Consider the following 24,908-nt stretch of genomic DNA (forward strand, 5'->3'; position numbering starts at 1 on the left):
TGGTCATCATCTAGGTCCTTGCCAAGTAGACTTGCTCTGAGCCCATCAAAAGGCCTAGAGCTTGTTTTATAGTGTCAGATGAATAAAAGGCAAAACCTCCCGGGAGGATTACAATTTCCAGAGACCTAGCAGGAATCTGAGTTGACACACAGGATAGAACAGAGAAGGAAAAAGTCAAAAATAAAATAAGAAGGAATTTAACCATAACAGACCTCTGAAAACAACAGCTTCTATCCATAAAGCATCCCCTTTTCTACTAGAACTACATGTGATGTAGTTCATCAATTTTTCTAATAGCACATGTTAATTATAAAAAAAGTCTTCATACCGATGTAAAGTTTCTCACTCACAGTCACGTTAATATGAGCTGTGCTTCCTGTGAGCGAGGTGGTACAACTGGCCACCGGCTCTCACAGGACAAGCATCGTAGTAGATTTAACACTGGATGCTGAACAAAGACTCCAGAAGTTTTAGGCCCTTTCACAAATTAGTAAGTTAGAGCTTAGTCTGGGACATGTGAGACCTTATGTCAAAGACAAACAATAAAACGGTGGAAAATGAGGTCCACTCTTGAATGGAAGATGTTGTTTCGAATTTGCCAATTCAAGATGGACTCCTAGATTTGATGATTTCAAAGCTCGCCAAGTTTAGAGTAAAACGGGCTAGAAGAGATTAAAATAGTGACTTCAAAGAATGTCTGTAAATCTTCATGGTGACACAGCATCCAGACATGTTTGCTCAGCGTCGATTTACTGAGTTAGGAATTGAAAAGGAAAGTGAGAAGCTTAGCTAAGAAATAAAGAAGAAAAAGGAGGAGGAGAGAGAAGGAGGGAGAGAAAGAAGGAGAGAGGGAAGACGGGGGACTACAAATATGGCCATCACTAGTTTGCATGATAAAAAGCAGAAAGGCAGGCTTAAATAAGCCAAAAACCAAAATATAGTCACAAGAAGACACAAGAAAAACCAAAGAATAGAAATGACAATATCTTTCCTGAAATGTTCCCAAAGCTAAATTTAAGGTCCAGTTAAGCTAACTTATCAAGCTGGGGACTGTTCTCCATCCCATAAATATTGAAGGGTAGTAATTGTGTTTCAAAGCTGACCTTCAGACTGCAAAATGAATCACACTCTGCCACTAAAATGAACACAACAGCTGTCCCATATACCCTGTTGAAAAGTTTAAGTGGGGAAAAAACAAAAATATCTTTTTACAAAAAGTATGAGAATAGTCATATACAAAAAGTGTCTTAATTTAGCAGCCCTTAACAAAAGTCTTGGTAAAGAACTCCATGTATTTCAGAGACTACCCACTCACTGTGTATGAGTTACCTCTTACATACACGCACGCGCGTGCGCGCAAACACACACCTCCCCCCCCAACATCCATTTTACGACAGTGGTAAAATTTAATTTTCCTATTCATATTCAGCATACAAAAACACATTCAAAAAACAAACATATCATCTTCCACGGTACTCAATAGTCAGGACTCAGACACTGTATTTGAACACAGCAGCCACGGAAGGTAACAGTCATTGCACAAAGCAAGCATATGTGATCCCTAACAATAAAGTCAAAGTCTAAGTAAAAGATGAAGTCAGGAAAGTCATCCTTCAGTAGAAGGGATGGATGTAGAGCTATAACAACAGCATTGCTGCAGACTTAGAAAGCCATCGTAGGGCATCCCTGGCAGTTAACACACATTATCAGCGGGTAACATCTGATGAAAACCAGATTTAAAATATCACTCAACCAACAGTGTATTCCTAACAATTCAGGGGACTAGAGAGGTGGCTCAGAGGTTAAGAAAATTAGTTGCTCTTGGGGAGGACCCTGATTTGTTTCCCAGCACCCACATGGCAGTACGATCCATAACTGCATCCCAAATGGTTCCAAGCCTCAGTTCTGGCTTCTGTGGACATGACAAGCATATGGTACAAATACATACATACATGCAAACATTCTGTAGCTTTATACTACATGGAAATATGGTGGACTTAGACTGTTGTGAAAATCAACATCGGCGAAGGGTTACCAACAGGATCCCGTGTCTTCAGATGTCACACAGAAATCATTACCTTTGATCTCAATATATTCATAAAGAAACACTGGGGAAAACCGATTCAGGTAACTGCCACTTGCTCTTCTAAACATCAGTTGCAAAACTTCAAGAGTCGGGAAATGCATCAAACTCAAGAGTCCAAAACGCCATAGTGTCTACAAGTGATGCACACTCATGCATTAGGAATCAAGGGAGTCAACCGCTGTAGACAACCAAACAGGGCAAACTGTACAATGTGAACATAGAACATGGATTTGATGATAGCACCTGTCTTAGTGACTGTTCTGTTGCCTTGAAAAGACACAGTGACCAAGGCAATTGATTCAAGGAAGCATTTAATTAGGGGCTTGCTCCCAGTTACAGGGGGTTCAGTCCGTTTCCGTCATGGAAGAGAGCATGGCAGCAGGCAGGCATGGAGCTGGAGCAGGATCTACAAGCCTGCATTTAATGCACAAGCATGAGTCAGAGAAAGAGAACAAGACTGGGTTAAGTGTGGGATTCTGAAACCTCACAGCCGCGGCCAGTGACACACCTTCTCTACAAGGCCACACCTCCTCATCCTTCAAAAATCGGCCATCATTTATGGAGACCAAACATTCAAAAATGAGATCACGGGAGTCATCTTCATACAAGCCACCATGGTAACAGACTAACATTTAATGTTCTAGCTCCGAAAAAACTGTTGCTGCCAGGTGGTGGCGGCTCACCTTTAATACCAGCAATCTGGAAGCAGAGAAAGGCGGAACAGGTGGATCTCTCTGAGTTCAAGGCCAGTCTGGTCTACAGAGTAGTTCAAGGACAGGCTATAAAGCTACAGAGAAATAAACAAAAACAATGTTGCTCCCATATGAAAATGCTATTTCTGAAAGATAAGGCAGGGGGAAGAGGGGTAGAAAATGGGAGAGAAGAAAGTCCAACTATCTGTGGTTGCAGACACAATACTCCTGTACTTAGAAGACCCTAAGGCTCCCCCAGAAAACTGCCAGGACTGATAAAATCACCTTAAAAAATCCAGTAGCTTACATGCACACAAAACAATCACAACAGCTTGGGACTGGATGGGAGGGGGCAGAGTTTTTTCTTAACCCTACATCTCGTGCTATCTGAATTCATTTTTGTATTCTCTGTAATTCTCCCTTGGACCATATTGTGCTCCTTGCAAATGGAGACTCTGAATACTGTTCCTCATTCTTTTGCATTTCCAGCAGAACTCAGAAGTGGAGCATTGATTCTGGTTTAAGAGAAAAGTTATTGTGAGATCCTCTTATTTTACCCAACAAGAATTATGGAGGATTTAATCACCAGCTCTTGCTCTAACTTCAGAGGGCACGAAACTTCATTATGACCTGATAATACAGGATTATACTATTGCAAAACAATAATTGTCAAATTCATTAACATTGTTACTGCTCAAAGTTAACAAAGTAAACAGGGATTAAAAGGAAGCTCACATCAAAAGTCAAGGAATTTACTAATTGGCAGAAACTTCCCTCCTGGAATGTGGGGAAATGTGTGGTTTTGTTGTTATTAATATTGTCTGTTGGCCCTGTAGCCTTAAGAAATCTGAATCCATTTCAAGATGACAGACACATCTATAAATGGGAAAGTAACAAATCCTTCCATCCTCTCTCTTCTTTCTGGTGCCACTGGAGATTGAACCTGCATTGTCCTGTGTAGCAAGCAACCAATCGGCACCGACCTATATCGGAACATGCAGATAGAGATTGCTCAAGCTTGTTCTTGTGTCTGACATCATTCCTCACAGCATCTAAAAATCCCTGTCATGCCTGTTGTGATGGCTCTTGCTCCGCATAAACACATGACTGCTGAGGACTAGAATTCACGGGACAAGCTCATCCTGGATCCTCGTTTCCAACCTTCCCTCTTCTCCATGCTCAGGGCCTGAACTCCGGGCAGAAGTGAGGACTGAGCAGTAGCACTTCAGGATAAGATGAAGCAGCGTGCTTTAAAGCAGTACTTACAGACACCTTTACAGCAGAGAACAATGAGAAAATTGGAAGCCAACCCATTTTCCTCTTATTAGCTGGGGCACACAAGATGCTTCATTGGCTTGCTTGATCGTCCATGAACACTGCACTGTTTGACTTCTTCCCTAATCAAAACTTCACTAAAAAAAAGTCCAGTCCCCTTCTGATCAATTTCCCAACAGCAGAAAAATGCCACAATACAGGGAACTGGTGAAGCAAACATGTAATCAATTGTTTACACTCAATTAAGCAGAAAATAAAACCCTTCTATTTGGGAGAAGATTATCTATAAAACAGACGTCTGAAAAGACACGGAAAATGGAAGGGCTAGTTAATAGAGCTCACGATGGCTGTGGGCCTTAACTAACCGAGGAGTTTATCCTCAGTGGCAATCTCCTGCCGTGTGATTCTCCAGGCACCCTGTCAGTTCCCTGCCTCAAGCTTCTCTCCTTTCTCTATGTGACTTCGTGAACAGCAAGGGGTGGGCTAAGGCTGACGTGAAGAATCAAATGAGGACCCAGAGAATCAGACAATACGTCCATCGCTGCTATCCTGCCGGCGCAGGGTCCCTGCCTTGCAACTGTTTTCCTATGACTTCAATTCTAAATATTCAACGAAACAAAAAACACCACCTACAAAACATATAAAAATAGATGACTAAATGAACCATTAGAAGGTCATTCGCTGTGGTATAGAAACTTGGAAACTCAATGCAAGGAGGTTTATTTTATATTCACCCACAAGTGGCTAAAAAGGAAAGTTTACTGTCCATCCCCTGATGGGAGCAGTCATAATTTTACATCTCTTTTCTCCATAGAAAGAAAGGTGGCTTTTCTGAGTCAAAACTCCAAGTGGGAAACTAACATGGAACCAGAATCACTTGTCTGGTTTGGAAACGAACAAATTAACTTGGAGAAATCCTCTCTGTCCCCCATCCCCCGTCCCCCCTCACCAGCATGTCCAAAGTCACTATACAGAGTAATCTAATTTCCCTGTACAACTTCTAGGCGCGTGTGCATCTCCATTGTGAGGGCTCTCTGGAAGAAGACTCAGTGGGCAACAAGGAAAAATAATAAAAATTCGTGAGTGACCAGGCGGATTAGCACAATGCATGTGCACACGCGCACACTCGGGGGTTGGCAAACCATGTAAAAATAGTTGGTAAGAGTGGGCTTGTGATGGTGGAAATCTGGTGAACGGCATGGACTTTAGGCTCCGCGGCACTGTTGGCATTTTCTAGAGTACTATAAAGAAACTCACAGTTCGTGCCCTTCCTCTGAAAAAACCAGAAGAAAGCACTGCAGAGAAACTCATTTTGCCCGGTGCTATCCGTTTCTCCGCCAGGCTGTCACAGTCTAACCATTCTGTGATCTATGAAATTCAGAGATGGGTTGAAAAGGCAGCAAAACCCTCCTCTATGCTGCATCTTATTTGTATTTTCATGGACGAGCAAGGCTTTGAAATTGGTGGAAAAATAAATGACATTTTTCTTGGGTTGACAACAAACGTGCATACTGGATATCTGGTATTTACTGACTGTACATGCAGGGCAGATCTGGAAGCGGCTCCTGGATGCGAGCAAGCATTCTGACTGAGCCCAAGGCATCCTGCATGCCAAAGCTCTACCCTTGCTTTCTCTCTGAGGTTTTCTTCTGCTATGGACCCTTGAAATCTGACAGGAATCAAGGTCTCCCACAGAGTTTCGTGAAAGTGGCCAGTGGCAAGCGCGGAGCATGAAGAGGCAAGGCGGAAAACGAGACAGAGAGGCGAGCCTCCAAAGACAAGTGAAGCTCATACCTTGAAGAACTTCAACTTTTATAAGAAAACCATTTCTCTGGTTGCATAGGCATTCCTTACCTCTTTGAGTACATCAAGTCTCTGACAGTCCTGAAGCCTTTGGACAAACTCCAGGGCTGAACAAAATACCTTGAACATACATGCACGTGTTCACAGTGGTGGGAGCTGAAAAGCAATGAGGCTCTAACAAACCCTCTAGGTAAAGCAAGTCTCCCCAAATTTTCTTTTCTCTTAAAGATTTTCTATACCTTACAATCCCCTAATACGTCTGCTGATCCTACTTGCTGCTGTGAGGTTATTAGTACACTGCGTGAAAATACATTGCTGTGATCAATATAATAAAGAGCTAAATGAGCCAGGTGGCAGTGGCACACATCTTTAATCCCAGCACTCAGGGAGGCAGAGTCAGGAGGATCTCTGTGAGTCTGAGGTTAGTTTGTTCTACAGTGAGTTCCACGACAGCCAGAGACATATAGAGAAACTCTGTCTCTAAAGAACCAAAAGAGAACGAACAAACAAACAAGCACATAAAATATCAAATAAAATATCTACATGGCTAATAGTGAGGCAGGAGGTATAAGAGGGACTTCCAGTCAAAGAGAGGACTCTGGGAAAAAGAGAGGCAGAGAAGCAAGCCAGATGCAGAATGAGTCAGACGCACAAGATAAAAGTCATATTGCAGAACACAAATTAAAAAAATAATGGGTTCATTCAAGTTATAAGAGTTCCTTAGGAATGAGCCTAAGCTACAGGCTGAGCTTTCATAATTAATAAGAAGTCTCTGTGTCGTTATTTGGGACCTGGCTGGAGGAACAGAAAAAGACTCGTTAAAACTTGCTCCTTGTTGCCTCCTGATTTTAAGAGGAAACTTTTCTTTTCTTTTTTTTTTCCTTCTGGTTTTCTGAGACAAGGTTTTTCTGTAGCTTTGGAGCCAGTCCTGAAATTAATTCTTGTAGACCAGGCTGGCCTCAAACTCAGAGGGATCCACCTACGTCTGCCTCCTGAGTGCTGGGATTAAAGGTGTATGCCACCACCGTCCAGCTAAAATGAATGCTAAAGCAGCCACAAAGCTTGTTAAACTTTGGGTGCCAGCCTGCGGTGTTGTGGGAAAGGTGGGAGAATCTCTGGGAGCTAGGGCTGGTCACAACAACGTTGGAGAATTGTATCATGAAAAAGATCCTGGGGTACTAACCACTCACCTTCTCTCCCTTGGAAGGTCAGTCAACTGTGTGTGCTGTTCACACAATGCCAGGGACCAGCTGCAAAGCCATCTCCTCAACTGTGGCCACTCCAGTTCCTACTTCATCCACGAGTTCAAAATAATAGGGCCACACAAGTAAGAGAGAGAGAGAGCAATGAGAGAATACTATAAACCTATCAGACTTCATGACATCCGCTTCTATACTGCAATCACTTCTCGACCAATATTCGAATTCTCAAAGATACATTTCCTCATTTGTATGGAATTATTGCTCACTTTTGCACATTCTCATAAGCAATTTTCATACCCTTTCCTGAAAAAGGATAATTCTGAATTGCCGAATAAGGAGGATTTCCTTTAGAAGGTTTTAAAAGGACATACCAGCAGAGAGAGTCATTTGCCAGGAACAATTACTAAAGAAACTGATTCTAAGGGCCAGTAGCTGTGCACTGATAGGAATTCTAGAAAGGGCTGTGGGTACTCAGCTAGAGAAGTACAGGAGGAAAAAAAAATCCCACAGAAATAGAGAGCACAGGAGTCTCAACAAGAGACAAGAAAAGAACCAGATAAAGTGGGGATTCCAGGAAGAGGTTCAGACAGAAGTCAGTACATCAGGAAAAGGATCCTTCCTGCCTTCCTCCCTTGGCTCTCTCTCACTGTGGGCACATATGGAGGCCAGAGATCAATGTCAGGTGTCTGCCTGTCTGTCACCAATTAGACTGGCTGTCTTGTGAGATTGTGAGTTCTGGGGATTCATTTTACACTGTACCTCCAGCACTAGGGTGACAGACATATTTAGCCACACCTGGGTTTTGGTACATGGTACATGGGTCCTGGGAATCCTAACTCAGGCTTCCAAGCTTAAGCAGCAGGTACTGTACCCCTTGAGCCACCTCTTTATACCATGAGATCCATCTTTGAAATCATTCTTCTTTTCAATGACGGGGACCTGGTGGTGACAATGGCTACCACCTTGAGTATCCTGAGCATGGGAGTTGAAGGGGACAAGGTAAGCAAGACTGGCACTGGAGCAACCATCAGGCATCATGAAAATTCCCTGGCTGAATGAGGAGGCAGGAGACGAGATGAAGAGTAAGAGAGGCACAATAGAGGAGACCAGGCAACTGGTTTGGTCATCAAATCCATTTATTTGTCAAGTTTCTCCCAGAACCAAATGACAATTGCTTGGAACACACAAGTCAAAAGGCAGTTTACAAAGGAGCATCACAGGGGTTCTGAGAGAGCGAAACCCAGATTGCACTGAATCCAAACAGGAACACTGCATGGATTAAAATGGGAATATGCACAGGGTGTAACCTATTAACATTCAAAACATAAGACAGTACATGTGACAGTCGTGAAAATATGCTCGACCTTTTCATAAAAATACAGACACGCAGTGCGGCACACAGCTTTCAAATCCTTGCCTGCCCACACTAACTATGCCACCAAGACTGAACTAAACCAAATCCTTGTCTCCAAGATTAAGACGCATCTACTTCACATCATTCATTATGAGGAAGCCCACAGTTCACTGCACGGATGTAATTTCAAAATATGTCAAATAGAAACCTACAGTTTCTAGGACACTCAGCCTTCTGAAAATAGACAATAACGCTATTTAGCATGGCCAGCCTTTTGGAAAGCATGCCATCTGAGCAAGGTTCTCAGTGGAGGAAACGACTTTCCAGCTAGTCACTGGCATTGTGTGGACAGCACACACAGTGGACTGACCCCCAATTTATGAGTTACCCAGATACTTTTTAACTAGGACTCAAAATGTCAAATCACTTTTCCATTTGGAAATCGTTCCCAGATTGTGTTCCCAGGAAATGAGAGCTTTGGCATGCGCTTTCTCGAGCAGAGGAAACGCCTTCCAGGCTGGTGCCTTCAGAGTGTTAGTCAGATGTGGGACACCTGCCCACAGGCTTTCTGTCCCTGCATAAGGCTGCAAGGGAGAGGGCGGCAACTCTGTCCCACGGGTGTGCGGGGAATGGGCAGAGCCTAGGTGCTGCTCTGCTTTCTGTGAAAGGAGAGGACGAGCAGTGACTCACACCCTGAAATAGACATGTATTTAAAGAAGTTTCTGAAATGTTTAGAAACTCTCTACTCCAAAAAAAAACTGTCTGAAAGAAACATAACCAAAGATTCTGAACCACCTACTATAGTATTTTTTATACTGCACCTTCAACCCCATACTCCCATATGCAGTGAATTACTTTCTTTTCATGAGTTTTAAAAGAAATGAGTTACTGAAGCTACTTTACAAACAGTTCTAGAAGCCAGATGCATTACTGCCAAGGCCTATGCTTTCTCATTCAAAACTGGTACCTATTCTTAGACATTTAACGTGAGAAAGGTATTAATATTTTCCTAATGTAGACCCTATGATTCTGAACCAGTCCCAAGTGTGACAGACACATATGTATCCCTCCATGAGGGTATTTGGGAAATTTCTGCAGTCCTTCTCGATGTGACCGCTATTGACATCTGGATGGTCCAGCCACTTCTGTGGAGCTGAGACAACGAAAAGAACCCGAAAGGGAAAAAAGAGAAGAGCCTTCACATCTGCACACTGGAGGTGGTGGTACAGTAAGATGGATATGTGGAAGCATGGTTGAGAAGGGTCATGGACATGAGATGAAGCTCATCATGGCAAGCACGGGCACTGCTCTTCCACTGTGAGCATTCAAAGTACCATCTAGAAAAATACCCTATGTTTCCTCATGTGCCAATTTAATGACGTGAGCCCATCTAAGACGTAGGATGGGACCCAAGGCCAGTGGAGAAAGGACAACAGAGAGTAACAGAGATGTGAATAATAACCAAGTATGATTCCTGCATGAAAATGTCTTTAAAAAACCTATTATTTCATACGTTAACAACAATGTCTGCTTTGGGGATCATTCTGCATGTGACCATGTCTTGAGGGCAAATAGCTGGAACCAGTATCCCTTTATTTCTTCATTGTCCTTTTTCATGTGTTTAATCATAAAATCACTCATATTCCAAGACTTCAGATGCTCTCCCAAGGCTCAGAGCCACTTAACAGATAGATCTTAGAAAAGGGATCCCGAGCAAGGATGGAGATAAACATTCTAAACAAATTTCACATTTATCAACTTAATTGCTACTTTGCTTCTAGCAAATAGGCTAAGTTTCTTCTTATTTATTTCTTTGAAACATGAATTATGCTCGGTATCGGTGATGAATAAATGAATGAAAACACCCTTATTAGTTTGCCAGATATGACAGCTCTATTAACGGAGCCAGAGGCAGGTCATTTTTTTTTTTTTTTTAAACACTGTCATACAATGAAGGTGTAAAGAAGAACTAAGAACAGAAGCGGTACTTTCGGGTCCCGATTCCAGTACGCACGGCGAGGCACAGCAGAGAAAGCCTTTCAGAGATCTGAATACACTTGCTCTCATCTAAGATCAGACACACACTGGGCCCATGTGATCCGGGATAACGGTGTGCCTGAACAGCCGGAGAAATACACTAAATACATCATTAGAAGACAAAGCTGACTACTGCTCCCAAATCCACTCACCACTGCTGTATGTTTCATGGACTGTGATTAGTTTTCTGTATCCTCGAAGAGATTCTCCACAACTGTATGGAATTCAGGGGCCTTATAGATAAGATACCCCAGTTAAGCCATGATGTCTCATGTTTCTGAACACAGCTGCAGCCCATCGGAACACTCCCTAAACACACTCCACAGATGTAGGAGGATTGCACAGTGCTTTACAAAAGTGGGGAGAAAGTCATGATCGAAACAGAAACGTTAACCATGGAGTAAACGTTTGCACTTCCCGTCCTTGCTGTGTCTCAGAATCAACAGCCAGCATCAGGTGAACGAAATCCTACCGGCTCCCATCCATCATGACTGCCCTAGAGCAAGGCTCTTCAGAGCAAATGGGTACCACTCAATAGGATTCTCCAATCTCCTGGAAGGTCGGTGTTTTCAACAGGATACGGCAAATTCCTCAGTATTCTTAAGTGGTTTTACCGCTAAAACTGAGAAGGCTAAGTGTGTGTAGCGAGCCTGGGAGACAGATGCCAGAGAGTGAGCAACAACTGCTCACAACTAGAGAAGATGACTGAAATAAAAAAGTGCCCCATTTAACAACAGAGGCCTGAGGAAGCCATGGGTTCGCTAATGACTCCCAACAGCCTTCCAGACTGAACATTCCATTGTGCAAGGAGCTAATCTTGTTACCAGTGAGCCCCCCCACCCAAAATGAGGAGGACATTGACTATCTTCTGAGTAATTAGGAGAGCCTTCTGTTCAAGAATGCGCCTTCTACGGCACTTATCCTATGAACTCAGCACACAGTCTTTGGAATGCACAAACTGGAGACAGAAACGGTTAGTTTTATCCATAATTAGCCTCCATCTAATAGTTTCTCTTCTTCATTGTCATTATTTTCATAACTTCAGTTGCCAACCCCATGACTCTGAGGTTTCTATAAGGAAACATCATCCAATGGGGCTGTAATGATGTCCCGGTCAAAATGCAGACAAGGTAATTTATTGTTTAATGTATGCTACGAACCAAGCTAACATTTCAGTGAACTGTTTGGTCACCCACTCCCCGCCACCTTTTCTAGCCTAATGATAAACTACAGTCACTGGCAGGCATCTCTGTGGCTTCTCCGGGGATCACTTATTAGCCCCCTGCCAGGAGCCTAAGCGTTTATATTGGAGATTAAAAACACAAAATTAGCTTCTGAGGATGGGGTCAGCACACTGGCCGAACCCTTCATTATGTAACAGCCATGTGGTCGACGCAGAAAGGTGAAGACAGGCTTCTATGCCCCCTGTATCAAGTAACAACTAAAAATCACAAGAAGTCACAGAATTTAAATGCAGGTTGTCTCACTTGGAGACTTCAAGCTAGATGTCCTTACGGTGAGACCCAGATATTTGATATGGGAAGTAGCACTTTAGAGGTGAAGAATAAAAGGCAATATACAGAATAAACACCTCAGCTCCTGGATATGAGCATCAGTGACAAAGCCGCAAAAGGAACCAAAGGCACAAAGGACGAGGAGGAAACCCAAGGAAAGCAATGGGATGATGTTCAACGCGGAAGCCCGCAGAGATTCAGTGCTGGCTGCGTAAGAGGCTACAACTTTAAAGATGCAATGTTATAAGCAGAAAATTATTTAAAGTAAAATATCTACCTAACAAAAATATCAAAAATATTATTATTAGGCATTATCAAAAACAGGGGCAGAAGACGGACGATATAAAAGCCACATACAGTATGATACTATTCTATTCACTGTACAGTACATATGTCCACATATACGAAACTGAAACCCCTATATCCCTTCCACCCGAATTCTGCAAAGAAGAGAAAATGAGAAGGGAAGAAAGCATAACTCAAATTCTCATAACTCATTTCTACTATATAGTACTTGAAACCTTGTAATATACCCATTGCTTTTATAGTTTTAAAAAAGGTCAAGTATTAAGTTCAAACTAGTCTATGTATTCTTTCAACATCTAAAAATGTGTGTGTGTATAATGTTTTGTACAATGTATGTATGCTTTTTGAGTGTATATGTGTGTAAGCGCACAGGGAGACATTGGAGTTCTTCCACAACTGATCTTCGCTTTATTTGTGGAGACAGGTGCTCTCATTTAATTTGGAGCTTGCCACTGGCTAGAAGTGCTGGCTGTGGAGCCCCTTGATGCTCCTGTCTCTGCCTCAACCCTTGGCACTGAAATTACCTAAGGGGAGCCCAGCACCCAGCTTTTACACCAATATCTAAACCCAGATGTTTACCCTGGGCAAACATTTTACATACTGAGCCATCTCCCTAGCTCCTAGCCTCCCAACTTGAAGAAGTACGGTGTGAATCACAGAAGCATAGCCAGCCTGCCAGTGGGTATACCAGGTTTTTCTTCTCCCACAGTAACCATTAACCTTGGACCTTAGAGAGGGATTGGCCATGGAGTCCCAGGAGCAGAAACCAAGCATATGCTTGAAGAATATGACAAAAGTAACATTAGCTTTTTTTCTTTTGATTGCAGTTTTTATTGGTGGAACTATTCTCAGTGACAGACACTGGTCTGTCAAACACTCAAATCTCGACTCCATCATTTATAATTCTGTGTATTGTGTAACCGATAACAAAAGTCTGCTCACCGTCAATCATGGGATGAAGCATACCTCAACCTTATTTCCAAAGAAAAGTTCTAAGTTGAGTAAGTAGAAGAGATAGGGAAGAAGGGAGGGAGGGGGAAATGGAGAGGGAGAGAGGGACACACACACACACACACACACACACACACACACAGAGAGAGAGAGAGAGAGAGAGAGAGAGAGAGAGAGAGAGAGAGAGAGAGATCAACAGGTTCCATACATGTTGCCCCCTTATTAGAGCTTTGTGAGAAGAAAAGACGATAAATAACGTAGAAGGCTTGACAAAGGCATGAAGAGAGTCATGTGTGTGCCTGTACATGCGCACACGAGCATGTGCACATGTCTCTGTGTATGTGTGTATCCACCTATGCACACAACTGTGGCTTACCTCAAACTGGTCGTGTTCAGTCAGTAGCTGCCGAAGGCTCAAACACAGATCAAGGCCTCTCCCTAGCCAGTGGGTGCCCTGTCTATGGCAGCACTTCCCAGTTTACACCCCCCCACACCCGTGCGGGGAGAAAGGCCTTTCTGGATTCCAGCAGTCACCCATACCCATCTCATTAAGACTAAAAACATCATTAGTCTTCCAGTGGAGAAGCCTCTCTCCCAAGGCATTCTCCCTTGCAGGGGGAGCAACTCTCTCCCACAGAGTTGCAGGCACCCAGGTCCTCTGGAAGGCAGAATGTCATCACAGGCTCTCCCACCTCCAATGCCCGTGACAGAGCCAGAACACAGAAAGAAGGTGGCCTCACTCAGCACCAGAGCTCTCTTCTCCCAACAGCTCATATCTGAGATGACCTACCTAGAAGAGATGGGAAGAAGGGAAACCAAAGTGAAGCTCAAGATTCCTGACATCTCTATCCACTCTCAATCACCTCTGTTCAAACTCATTGGCGGAGGAGGGCAGGTGCGGGCACTTTAAAAGCTAGTCATTTTCCACTCTTATCTCTGAACCTAAGGGCAGTCCTGAAAGGTAAGACTTGACAGGTTTATCCGGCTCCCTCCTGACTGGTTTTGTCCTACAACGCTGCAGAAGAGGAATTGTATGATGTCCAACAGATTCCACAATGAGACACTACCAATGGGAAGCGGTCTCAGAACTTCAGTTAAAGGCTCTAGCCTATGGTAGCCCTTGATCAAGCATCTTACCTCAGCACCGGAACACGTGGAGCAGACTAGATCATTCTTTATCAGCCTGTAACAGTAAAATCAACTGTGTCCAGAAGAATGTTAGGGGAAGAATGACTAAAGAAACAGGCCAGAAACCACATCTAACTACCAGGCCAGAATCACTGGGGAGGGGCAATGAGGGGCCTAATGCTGGGTCGAGATCGCCACGGTGAGCAGGTAAGAGGGCGGATAGCTGATCAATGTGTAATGCAAGGCTGGACTCTGGACAATATGCAACTCAGCTTCTCTTGCTGGTGGTGGTAGAGATGGGGTAGGACTTCCCAAAATACAATATTCTCTGTTCGGGGCATAAAGGGCCTGGCTGCTCCAACATCTACCTCATAAATATTCAGAAGCTAAAAATCATTAATTCATAGAAGAATTTAGAATGACAGACTCCACTAGGCTGTTCCCTGCCTTGGGGAATAGGTGCCTGTGCTGTATACACAGTGGGATGTGACTGCATCCCTGTCGCCCATCCTTCTACGTAAATAGTGCTCTCTTGTGGTCCCAAAAATCAACAATCAATTTCATCTTCAACATTTGACAAGTGTGTAAGTAGGGAACTCTATCACTGGTTGTGGCCGATCATGTGGTGTCTTGGTCTTTAAACATTTAGGGTGGGTGGGCCTAAGAATCTGTGTTTAGAATAGACGAATAAAGAAAGGGGGGGATGGAGGGGAAGAAAGGAGAATAAGGAGATGGAAGAAAGGAGGGAGAAAAGAAAGGAGGGAGAAAAGAAATGAGGCAGTGAATTTGGTTCTATGCATTTAAATAAAAAGGGAGCTGTTTACCTGTCTGCCTCCAAATGTAATTCCTGTTAGAAGCATGAGTGTGAAATGCCCTCTTGCTCTGTAACCCCAAACATCAGCTTCACTAAACATATCTGCATTGTCCAGATGCAACCCATTTAGTGAGAGAGTAGATGGTTTCCAAGGTGATGGAGGGACTCAACAAAGTTGCTAGTCCCTTGACATCTGAAGGTGCTGAATGTGTTGCCCAATGAACAAGAATTGCAAAGATGGATGAGGACCAAAGGACATCTTGTGTGGCTTAGGTCTCCACGTACCTACAGCTGGGATATTCTGTTTCAGAGACCTCCGAATATGGAGTTATAACTGCATCCCGGATTACCATTTTTCTTTCACCAATCTCTAATGATAAAAATCAGCTAACATTTATTCTGGGTCTCATACTGTCAATGTTGACTTTTGAATCCTCAGGAGGAAAAAAGACAATCCAATGCCCACTCTTCTATGGGATCACTTCATAGATGAAACTGCCATACGAGGGGCTGAGACTTTAAAAATATTGAACCTGATACAGGAATTGATAGTAAACTGGTAGTTTCAATGGCTTGGAGGACAGGAGGACTAGCCACCACTCTTTTCCACAACATACCCAAGCACTTCGTGGGTCACACATAAAACATATCATATTATATTGTAATGTAACAGGAAATACCCAGTACAGCCAACTGTCCCTCCAGTAGTACTTCACTTCTATTCCACAAGCAATCAGAAGTCGAAACTCTGTTCAAATACCCAGAAACAATGTAACTGACAGCTACACAGTCATTATCAGGATCTGACAAGATTTAAGTTTTTTGTCACATTTACTTGCCATCTGTGGTAACAAGAAGATGTGAAATTTAAGCAAAGAAAAGCAGATTCACAATGACTTCAGGTTCTTACTTCTTCATGTTAGCAGTTCCCCAGTCTGAAAAGGAATGCGGGGGTGAGAGGAACCACAGACAATAACAACAGAAACCTGGTTTACCTGCTACCTGTGACAGCTCTTCCAGTGGCAGCTCGTAGAACAAGATGCCACTATAAATTATAAATGTCCTCGCAATGCCATCACAGCTAGAGCAATCAGAAACTCTTCTATGTGACAAATGAGTTCCCTGATTGTCAAGCACACTGGGGTTTCAACTTTACTGAATTACTACATAACTCACATGTGTGTTTATATCATTCTATCCTCTTTCCCAGAACTCTGAAAACAAATATGAAAGATTTTTTACAAGTCCCATTTCATTCCATGACTAGTGTTCATCTTCCCACTGATGGATGTCTCTTAGCCACAGTCCTTCTTCTGTTGGTTAAAGATGACTCTGAGGTGGGATGTAGGGATTAGGAAAGCCTCTGTGCAAAGCGGTGGTTTTCCTGATCTGGGAATTTTACAATAGTTAGGACTTCAGTTATCTTGAGATCACATGGATTAGATATACAAGGTTCACATACAAACCAGGCTTTGATTATTTTGGGATGACTTGGAGGAGCTATACAAGGCTCACATAGGAACCAGCCTTGAGTTATCCTGGAATTACATGGACCAGACATGCAATGCTCACTATGAACGAGCCTGGAGTTGGGTTGGTGTTCATGAAGAACACACTGGCACAGCGCCTAGCAAGATGGCTAGGAAAACTCACCAAGAGAAACAACAGAGCCCCTTTCTATAGATGTGAAAACACATTCCCTGGGGAGTTGTGATAAACTAACTGGCTATCCCTGAGTCGGAACAACAGCACAGCCCATAGCATCTTACTGCACTATCAGACTAGGGACATTGAAGCTCACCAATAAGCCACATGCCCGCAATCAAAACTTTGTGAGACATCAAGCCAAGTCCTAGAACCAATTCCTCCCATTGTTACTGTCAAAGACCAGCTGCACGAGAAGACCTGCTTCACTTTAAGTGTGTGCTCCTTTCCACAGTAAATATATTTATTTGGCCAATCCTTCCCAGAAGAAGATGTTTTGAAAAATGATTCCCTTGCTGAGGTTTCAACAGTCCATGGAGGATCTGAGTAAAGCCCCATTATCCTGGAAGCCAGCCTTACTGCATTGACTGAGCAGAGCCAAGGGATCTCAGGTATCAGGGGCTTTGCTGCTGAGATCAGCTTCGGTTAGGTTGGGCAAAAACATCAGCTCAGAAACACAGAACCTTGGGTCCTTAATGCCCATAGCCCTTAAAGTTAAACAGCCTTGCTCAGATACAAAATGGGGTGACGCAGAGGGAGCAATTTGTCTCCCTTGCAAGCGAAAGGCAAAGAGGCAGCATTGCTCAGGAGCTGCGATTCCAAAAGGCCTTGGTGGCCACTGGAAGCAGCGATGCTAGAATCAATGGAAAGCTGAGTGCAAGGTAAATTCTAAGGCCTGAAGGTGTTGAAAACAAATTCTCAATGTCAATACAACCTTCCTCTTTGCATAGAGGTCACTAGCAAGTCTGCCATACAATATCAACAGGATCTAACAGAGCCAGGAGGGGGGTGGGGCTCTGTGTAATAGAACCAGGTGCCCTGAGGAGAAAAAAGGGGGACTCTGGCGAAGGAATCCAGAGGAAGCATTTCCAAGATGCTCTACTGCCCACTCCTGCTAGAGTTAAAGAACTGCAGGCATGCAGTATAAAATCCCCACCTCTGTCGGTACTTTTTCCAAATCTCTGAGTGTAGCTCTATCCCATTGCTGTTTCCACACAGTGATTTAAAGAGAGAACCCTAGTGACACCGAGGTTTTTGTAAGACTCCTTATTTAAACATAAACCATAAACAGATACCCAAAACAATCCAGTTATTAATATTACTGCTATTATTGTCTCTATTTTTTTTTTAAAACCAGGATTTCAGTATCGCTTCCAGGTTGACACATACACAACACTTTCACAGGTCTCACAGAACCAGGTGGTGCACAGAACTGACAGGAAGAAATATTTATTCATTTTATATTGAAAGATACAGCATCATTATTATATGTATGTAACTACGTATGTGTATGTGTATACAGGTATGGTTGTATACCCAACATATACATCCCAAACAAAGGGAATAAAAGCAATAATATTTTATACAACAGCACCTATGTACATTATTTGTGATGAGATCATAGACAATACTGGGTACTCTATACTACTGTGTTACAAATAAGGGTGTCCAACCAAAACTCAAACTGACCGCTGTCCCCGAAGAAAAGGATATCAAGATTTAGGGCCATTAGAAAGTAGGTAATTAGCTACATGACAGTTTGACAGAATAGGGGAAAGTTTGGATGGCAAGGAGGAGGACCAGGAGGGAGGGAGGGGAAGTGGAGACCATGGTCATGTGCAGGCAGAGAAGAAGGAAGCAGGACACAGAAGGTTAATACATCCGAGAAGCCACTGGACTTATCCCAAAAGTGTGTCAGCACTAGAGAGAGAGGCGAATAAGCATTTTAGGTCTCTATGCTTTCTTAGTCATGCAAAGTACTGAACCATGAGTTCCTTTCACACAAAGACCTGCCAACAAACGAAGTACAAGACAGACTTTCATTCTGTGCCTCTTACTGACTGCCACACCCAGCTGAGTGTATGGAGATACCCTTTGGACAAAAGCATCAGCTCATACTGGGCAGTGGTGGTATAGGTCTTTAATTCCAGCATATGGGAGGCAGAGGCAGGAGGATCTCCGAGAGTTCCAGGGCAGCCAGGACAACACAAAGGAATCTTGTCTCAAGAGGTCCTGGGCAGCCAGGAGTACACAAAGGAATCCTGTCTCAAAAAGAAACAAACAAACAAAAAAAGTAACAGCTCAATTCTGATTTTGACAAAGATAATTTGGAGAAAACAGATAATCTCGCTGGAACAAGTTATCAACCTCCTAATGCTTAGACCTTTTAACAGAATTCCTCATGTTTGTGGTGACCTCAACCATAAAATTGTTTCCATGGCTACCTCCTAACTGTAATTGTGCTACTGTTATGAATCATAATATAAATACCTGATATGCAGGATAACTGATATTTGGCCCCTGTAAAAGGCCTGACTGACCCCCCAAAGGGGTGCAAACCCACAGGGTGAGAACCACTGCTCTAGAGAGATCCAGGTGCTAGGCAGCATCCCAGCAGGGATATCCTCAGTCAAGACAAAGTGAGCAGCGGGAAAGGCCATAGTGACCACAGGGGAAAGCCACCTAAGTTGTGCAAAGCGGAATGACAGAGAGAGCAGACTGGCCAAATATGTTAGTGGAGGTGACCAAACTAAGAGCCAAAAGATCTCATGACTCTGCCAGGATCTTTCAAAGAATTCTGTGCAAACCTTCAAATCAAACCCTGTAATAAATGTGCGTTGAATTAAATATGAGGCTATTTCAGGTACACAGGCTGATGCTCCAAGGATTTCAAAAATACTAAGAGACCTTGAGCACAAGGAGAAATCATATTTGACCTCAGCTCCAGATGGCTTGCTTTATTCCTGTGCGAGTGTGTGTGTGCGCGCGTGCAAGCGTGCACACGTGTGTGTGTTCATGTGCATATGCTCTTTACAGACTCTCTCTCTCCCCACCCCAAACAATTTTCTGCTATACATTGGCCTCAAAATCAAACTCACAGAATGAGAACAGGACAGAAAATGGAAACCCGGGAAGGAGAGATGAACAGGGAAACAGGAGGCCAGGGTGCACATCTTTCTTCCAGGACATGGAGATCCGGGGCTCAGTTTGAGATTCTAAAAAAAGCTGTAGGTAGCATCAAAGTGGCCTTAACCAGTATGACTTCGGTGGTTTTCCTAAACAGACTGGCTGCATGGGAATGAGGAGGTGGGGGCTGGGGAGAGGTTCAGTCAGGGGAGTCTCACTGCCTAGCAGCCATGGGGTCCTTAGTCAGCAAGAGCATGCCTGACAAGCAGGCATGAGGCTCTAGGTTTGAGCCCTACAGTGAATAAAACCACGTGATCAGCACATGCCTGTAATCCTAGCACAAAGAGGTGGAGGCAAGAGGGTTAGGAGGGGCTGGAGAGATGGCTACATGGCTAGGAGCACTGGTTGCCCTTTTAGAGGAGCCCAGTTTGATTCCTAGCTCTCACAAGGTTACCCACAACCATCTGCAACTCCAGACCATGAGGCCTACACTCTCTTCTGGACTGAGGGAACCGTAAAGACATAGTGCCCAGATATACACGCAGGCAAAAACACCCACACATATAAAATAAATAAGAAATTTTTTTCAAAAAGAGAATCAGGAGTTCAAGGGCATTCTCAGCCACCGAGCAAGTTTGAAGCCATCCTACACTACATGAAACCTTTCCTGTCTCAGTAAATAAGGGAGAAGGATGGTAATAAAGTGTCTAACGCTGCAACGGAAGAGCCAAACTCAAAACTCAGTCATAAACATGCCCATCTTGGCCTTTATAATCCTTCTCCTGGACAAGGGTGAGGTTTACATTAACACAGGATACCACGTGTACTGCACTAATTTCATTTGCTAGACCATAGTCAAAGGAGCGTCACACAGATAGAAGCTCATGTGCTCTGGATGCCAGGAGAGGTCCTGAGTTCAGCGGGGACCGTCAATGCTCAGCGCTGCCCCACCCCCGACTAGGGAGACTAACTGAAGCACACAGACTTCATGAGTACAGCAGGAACCAGGCAATGGCCCCAAGGGCAGCTGTAAGGGATTCTACCTAGTGCTTCTCTGAACTTGGAGTTCCTTAAGAGAAGCCATCAGAACCTTTTTGAAACCAGTTTCTACCAGTTATCAAACTGTATGTTGGGGGGTACTCCATTTCACCCCCACTAGACTCCCCACTGCCCGTTTTTAATAACAAGCTACAAGTCATGAAAGGATCAAATATGTATTAGATTAAGAAACTTAAAGTATGGTTCCTAAAAATAATGAATTATTAAGCAGTTATTATAAAATAAAAGAAGGGAAAAGATTCACCTTGAAAGCTTATCAACTTCAACTCCTCATGCTGCCCAGCCCTGTAAACCAAGCAGTATCCAGCAGGCGCAGACTTCCCTTGGCTTTCTGATTGCATCAATTACCCATTTAGCCGTTCCTACTTCAGGCAACCGAGTCAGCTCAACAAGGGCTGCTGGTGTGTATCCATGCACACTGGCTCCTTGGCCATGAAGGAAGGCTGCAAGCCCTGGAAAGCAGGGAGTAAGCGGCCATGCCAGGAAACCAGAGGGGCTGCCATCAAAACCTGCTGTTGATGAATCACGGGTGACAGGGAGCCCTGCTCGTCTCCAGAAGAAACTTCACAGGCCAGGCGACCATCTGGTATAGATAGATCTCTTTCCAAACGTAAGCAGCCTGGTGAGGAAAGAGGCCGCTTTGGAAGGATGGCACCCTCCCCAAGACTCTAGCGAAACCCTCCTGTGAACCTGGGCCCTGGCTCTCAGGGTCTGCTCTCACTGCAAACAAACTTCCGTCTGTAGAAAAGCACAGCCAATGCCAAAGTCACATGAGAGCTGCTGCCACAGAAGCAGCCACATCTACTTCTCATCCTCCCCCACCACCAGGTGTTCTAGAAGGAAAACATGACCAACGGCCTAATTCCACAAAGGTCCGCAACAAAGGGAGAGATGTCTTGGAGCATTCGGAACCATCTACCTGGCGGAAGAAAATGATCATGATCCCTTGTGGGTAAAATTATATGTTTCTAGGGACGAAAGGAAGAGCATTTTAGCTGCCGCATGGAAGAGACGAGAGCATCCAACAGTTAGAAAAGCAGTCTGCAGCCGGGCGGTGGTGGCGCACGCCTTTAATCCCAGCACTCGGGAGGCAGAGGCAGGCGGATCTCTGTGAGTTCGAGACCAGCCTGGTCTACAAGAGTTAGCTCCAGGACAGGCTCCAAAACTACAGAGAAACCCTGTCTCGAAAACAAAACAAAAAAAAAAAAAAAAAAAACAAAAAAAAAACAAAACAAAAAAAAAAAGAAAAGCAGTCTGCAACAACAGACTGATCCTAGTCCTTACCTCATAAGGGGAAGGGCTTCACCCACACTTGAGTATCGAAGGCAGGTCTCTCGACTGAGGAGACAACCACAGATCTGAACTGGGTGAGTGGACTCTGCCCTGTTCGAGCCAGGAGCCACCTGCTGTTACTATTGTGTCTGCAGGGCAGGGGAGGGGCTCCTTCCAAGATGGGGTGATTTGATTATGAGCATGCTCAAGGTCATTTGAAGGAGGACATTGATGGAAGGGCTAACTATACAAATGGAGTCCACTATTGAAGGGAATAAAGGTGAATGGACCTTTAGGAAGTGGGACCCAGTTGGAGGAAGAAGGTAAATGTGATGGGTCACTGTTGAAGACTGTCTTGTCCCTGGTCCCTTCCTCTTGTGTTCTTTCTGCTTCCTGCTTGCCATGAGGTGAGCAACCTTCCCTCCATGATGTTTCTAATTCAACTCAGCCCTGAAAGCAATGAAGTTAGCAGACCATGGAAAGGAACCGCTGGGAATGTGACCCAGAATAAACCACTCCTTTAAGTCCTTCGTGTCAAGTACTCTGTCAGAGCAATGAAAGTGACTACCCTAGCGAAGGTCGCTGTAGGATCTTAGCCTAGAGAGTCAAACGATGAATGGCAACCACCGCAGATATTGGAAAGACAGCACTGCACAGATTAGCATGGCACCGAGGCAAAAGGACCCTGCTTCAGCTGTAACGCATTCTCAGAGGTACCTGGCCAGTCTTCACTTGCTCCGCGCCAAGGAGCTAAAGACGAGCCTGTAAATGAAGCGCAGCCCATCTGACTGACTGCACTATGCAGGTCTGTTATGGCAGCAGCCCGCTGGATGATAATTAGCTGTCGGGTCCTCTGAAACTGCTGTAGCTCGGCACTTTCACAGAGGTGAGGTGAGCAGACTCTGCCCTGCTCATGTCAGGAAGCCAACTGTTGTTCCTGTTCTGTCCGCAGGGCAGAGGAGGAGTTACTTCCAAGACAGGCTGATCTGATGACCACCCAGTTCAAAGTCATCTGAAGGACAGCGATCTTGCCCTTTGTGCTTCACAGCTGAGGGGACAATAGGGTACAAGTCACAGTCAACATTAATTTCACCCTTAGGAAGGGCTTAGTACTGTTTGAGTCATGGGTTTACTATTGATGAGACAAATCCTTTGGACGCACCTTTAGGTTCCTCCCTTTTTCTGGTTTTCAGTTATAAAATAGAAAAAGAAACCTCTTATGGAATTTCTGGCGAGCCTCAGGAGGCCTCCATGGAGGCCTCACACGTGGCTATCAACTGCCAAGAACTGTTATTATCACCACCGCTACCATTACTGTTACGCTTGTTCAATGTGCACGGATAGAAGGGAGAATAACACTCTAATCCATCTGGTTCTGACTCCACAAAAACCAAAGGCATTTGCCTCCTGGCCACAGACACAGAGTAACTCCCCAGGATGCCCTGGTACAAAAGCAGCAGCGTCTCTGCCAATCAGCAAAGATGGTTCTCAATTTCCAGACACCAGATGCAGCCAATTGCTTGAGCATTTAGCACTGGAGGAAGCATACATAAAAGGAGCCTCAAAGCAGGTAAGAGAGAGGATGGCTGGAAAGACCCACGACAGAGGCATCTTACTGCTGAGCAATTTCAAGACACCACAGCACTCCAATGGAGCTCTTACAGAAGCATTCCAACAAGATGTGCAGAGGACACTGCAGAACAGTCTCGTAAGATGAAAGGATACACACTCAGGTCCTGAGGCAGCACAACTTCTGCCCTCTTTCCAATGTGCCTCTCCATCCTGGCCTCCTCTCAGTCTGAGCACAGATGCAGAGGTGAAAACTTTAACAGGCCTGGGTTATTTCACTGTGCCGGATGGCTAGTGAACCGGATTTAAAGATGGTAAACACAGCCGGATCATTGCAGTGGCATGGCGAAAAACTTAAGGGGCTGAAACAAATTCACTTCACCGTGCAGAGATGAACTTGAGAGTTGATTAGAGAAAGATCAAGTGACAAGCAAATGTCTCTGGTCCCTAATCCCCCTAGAATTTGCCTTCATTCTCCCAGAACCCTAAAAAGACACAGGGTAGCTACTATGCCAGCAAGGACACAGAATTAGCAGGTTGGGAATTGCCAAATCTAGGCAGAGGGGAGCAGGGGTGATGATAATGTCTCAGTTGATCTATGAGGCTTTACACAGCACAAGCTAGGTCATTTGTATAGAAGTGCTCCTTTGGGATTAAAGTTGTGATGTCACTTCTGACAGGAGAAGAGGGCACAGAAAAGTGACTAGAGGTGGGGTGGGGGTGGGGAAGGTGGCTCAGTCGGTGATATGATTGCTGCAGAGTCCCAGAACCTTATAGGTCAACCACGAGCCTCGTGATAAAATATAAAATAATAAAAATGGGCTAATTTAAGATGTAAGAGTTAGTTAATAAGAAGTGTAAACTATTGGCCAAACGTGTTGTAATTAATACAGTTTTTGTGTGATTATTTTGGGTGTGGGCAGCCGGGAAATGAATGGCACCAACATGGGCAACTACACTACATCGACATAAAACCTGAGAGAGTTTTTAAAAATTCCAGGCACAAAAGAACAGAGCTAAGCACGGCTTCTTACTAGCCTTATTTTTTCCAGATAGGTGTTGTCTGCTGGCAGTGAGCTGGGGTGGGCGGGTGAGGCAGCTTTCACAGAAGGCTTACTGACTCAGCATAAGAAAGGTGGCTTAGCCAGGAGGCACATGCCTTTAATTCCAGCACTCTGGAGGCAGAGGCAGGAGGATCTCTGTGAGTTCGAGGCCAGCCTTGTCAACAAGAGCTA

The 24,908-nt window shown here is 44.2% G+C and overlaps 1 protein-coding gene across 2 annotated transcripts in view; it reads right to left on the reverse strand.

Annotated features, from left to right (window-relative positions):
• Ptprg (protein tyrosine phosphatase receptor type G) overlaps positions 1-24,908 on the reverse strand; it is a 683,229-nt gene that overhangs the window by 384,587 nt on the left and 273,734 nt on the right. The gene's annotated exons all lie outside the window — the stretch shown is intronic.

This window comes from Chionomys nivalis, chromosome 5 (genome assembly GCF_950005125.1).
Source record: "Chionomys nivalis chromosome 5, mChiNiv1.1, whole genome shotgun sequence".
NCBI classification, from domain to species: Eukaryota; Metazoa; Chordata; class Mammalia; order Rodentia; family Cricetidae; genus Chionomys; species Chionomys nivalis.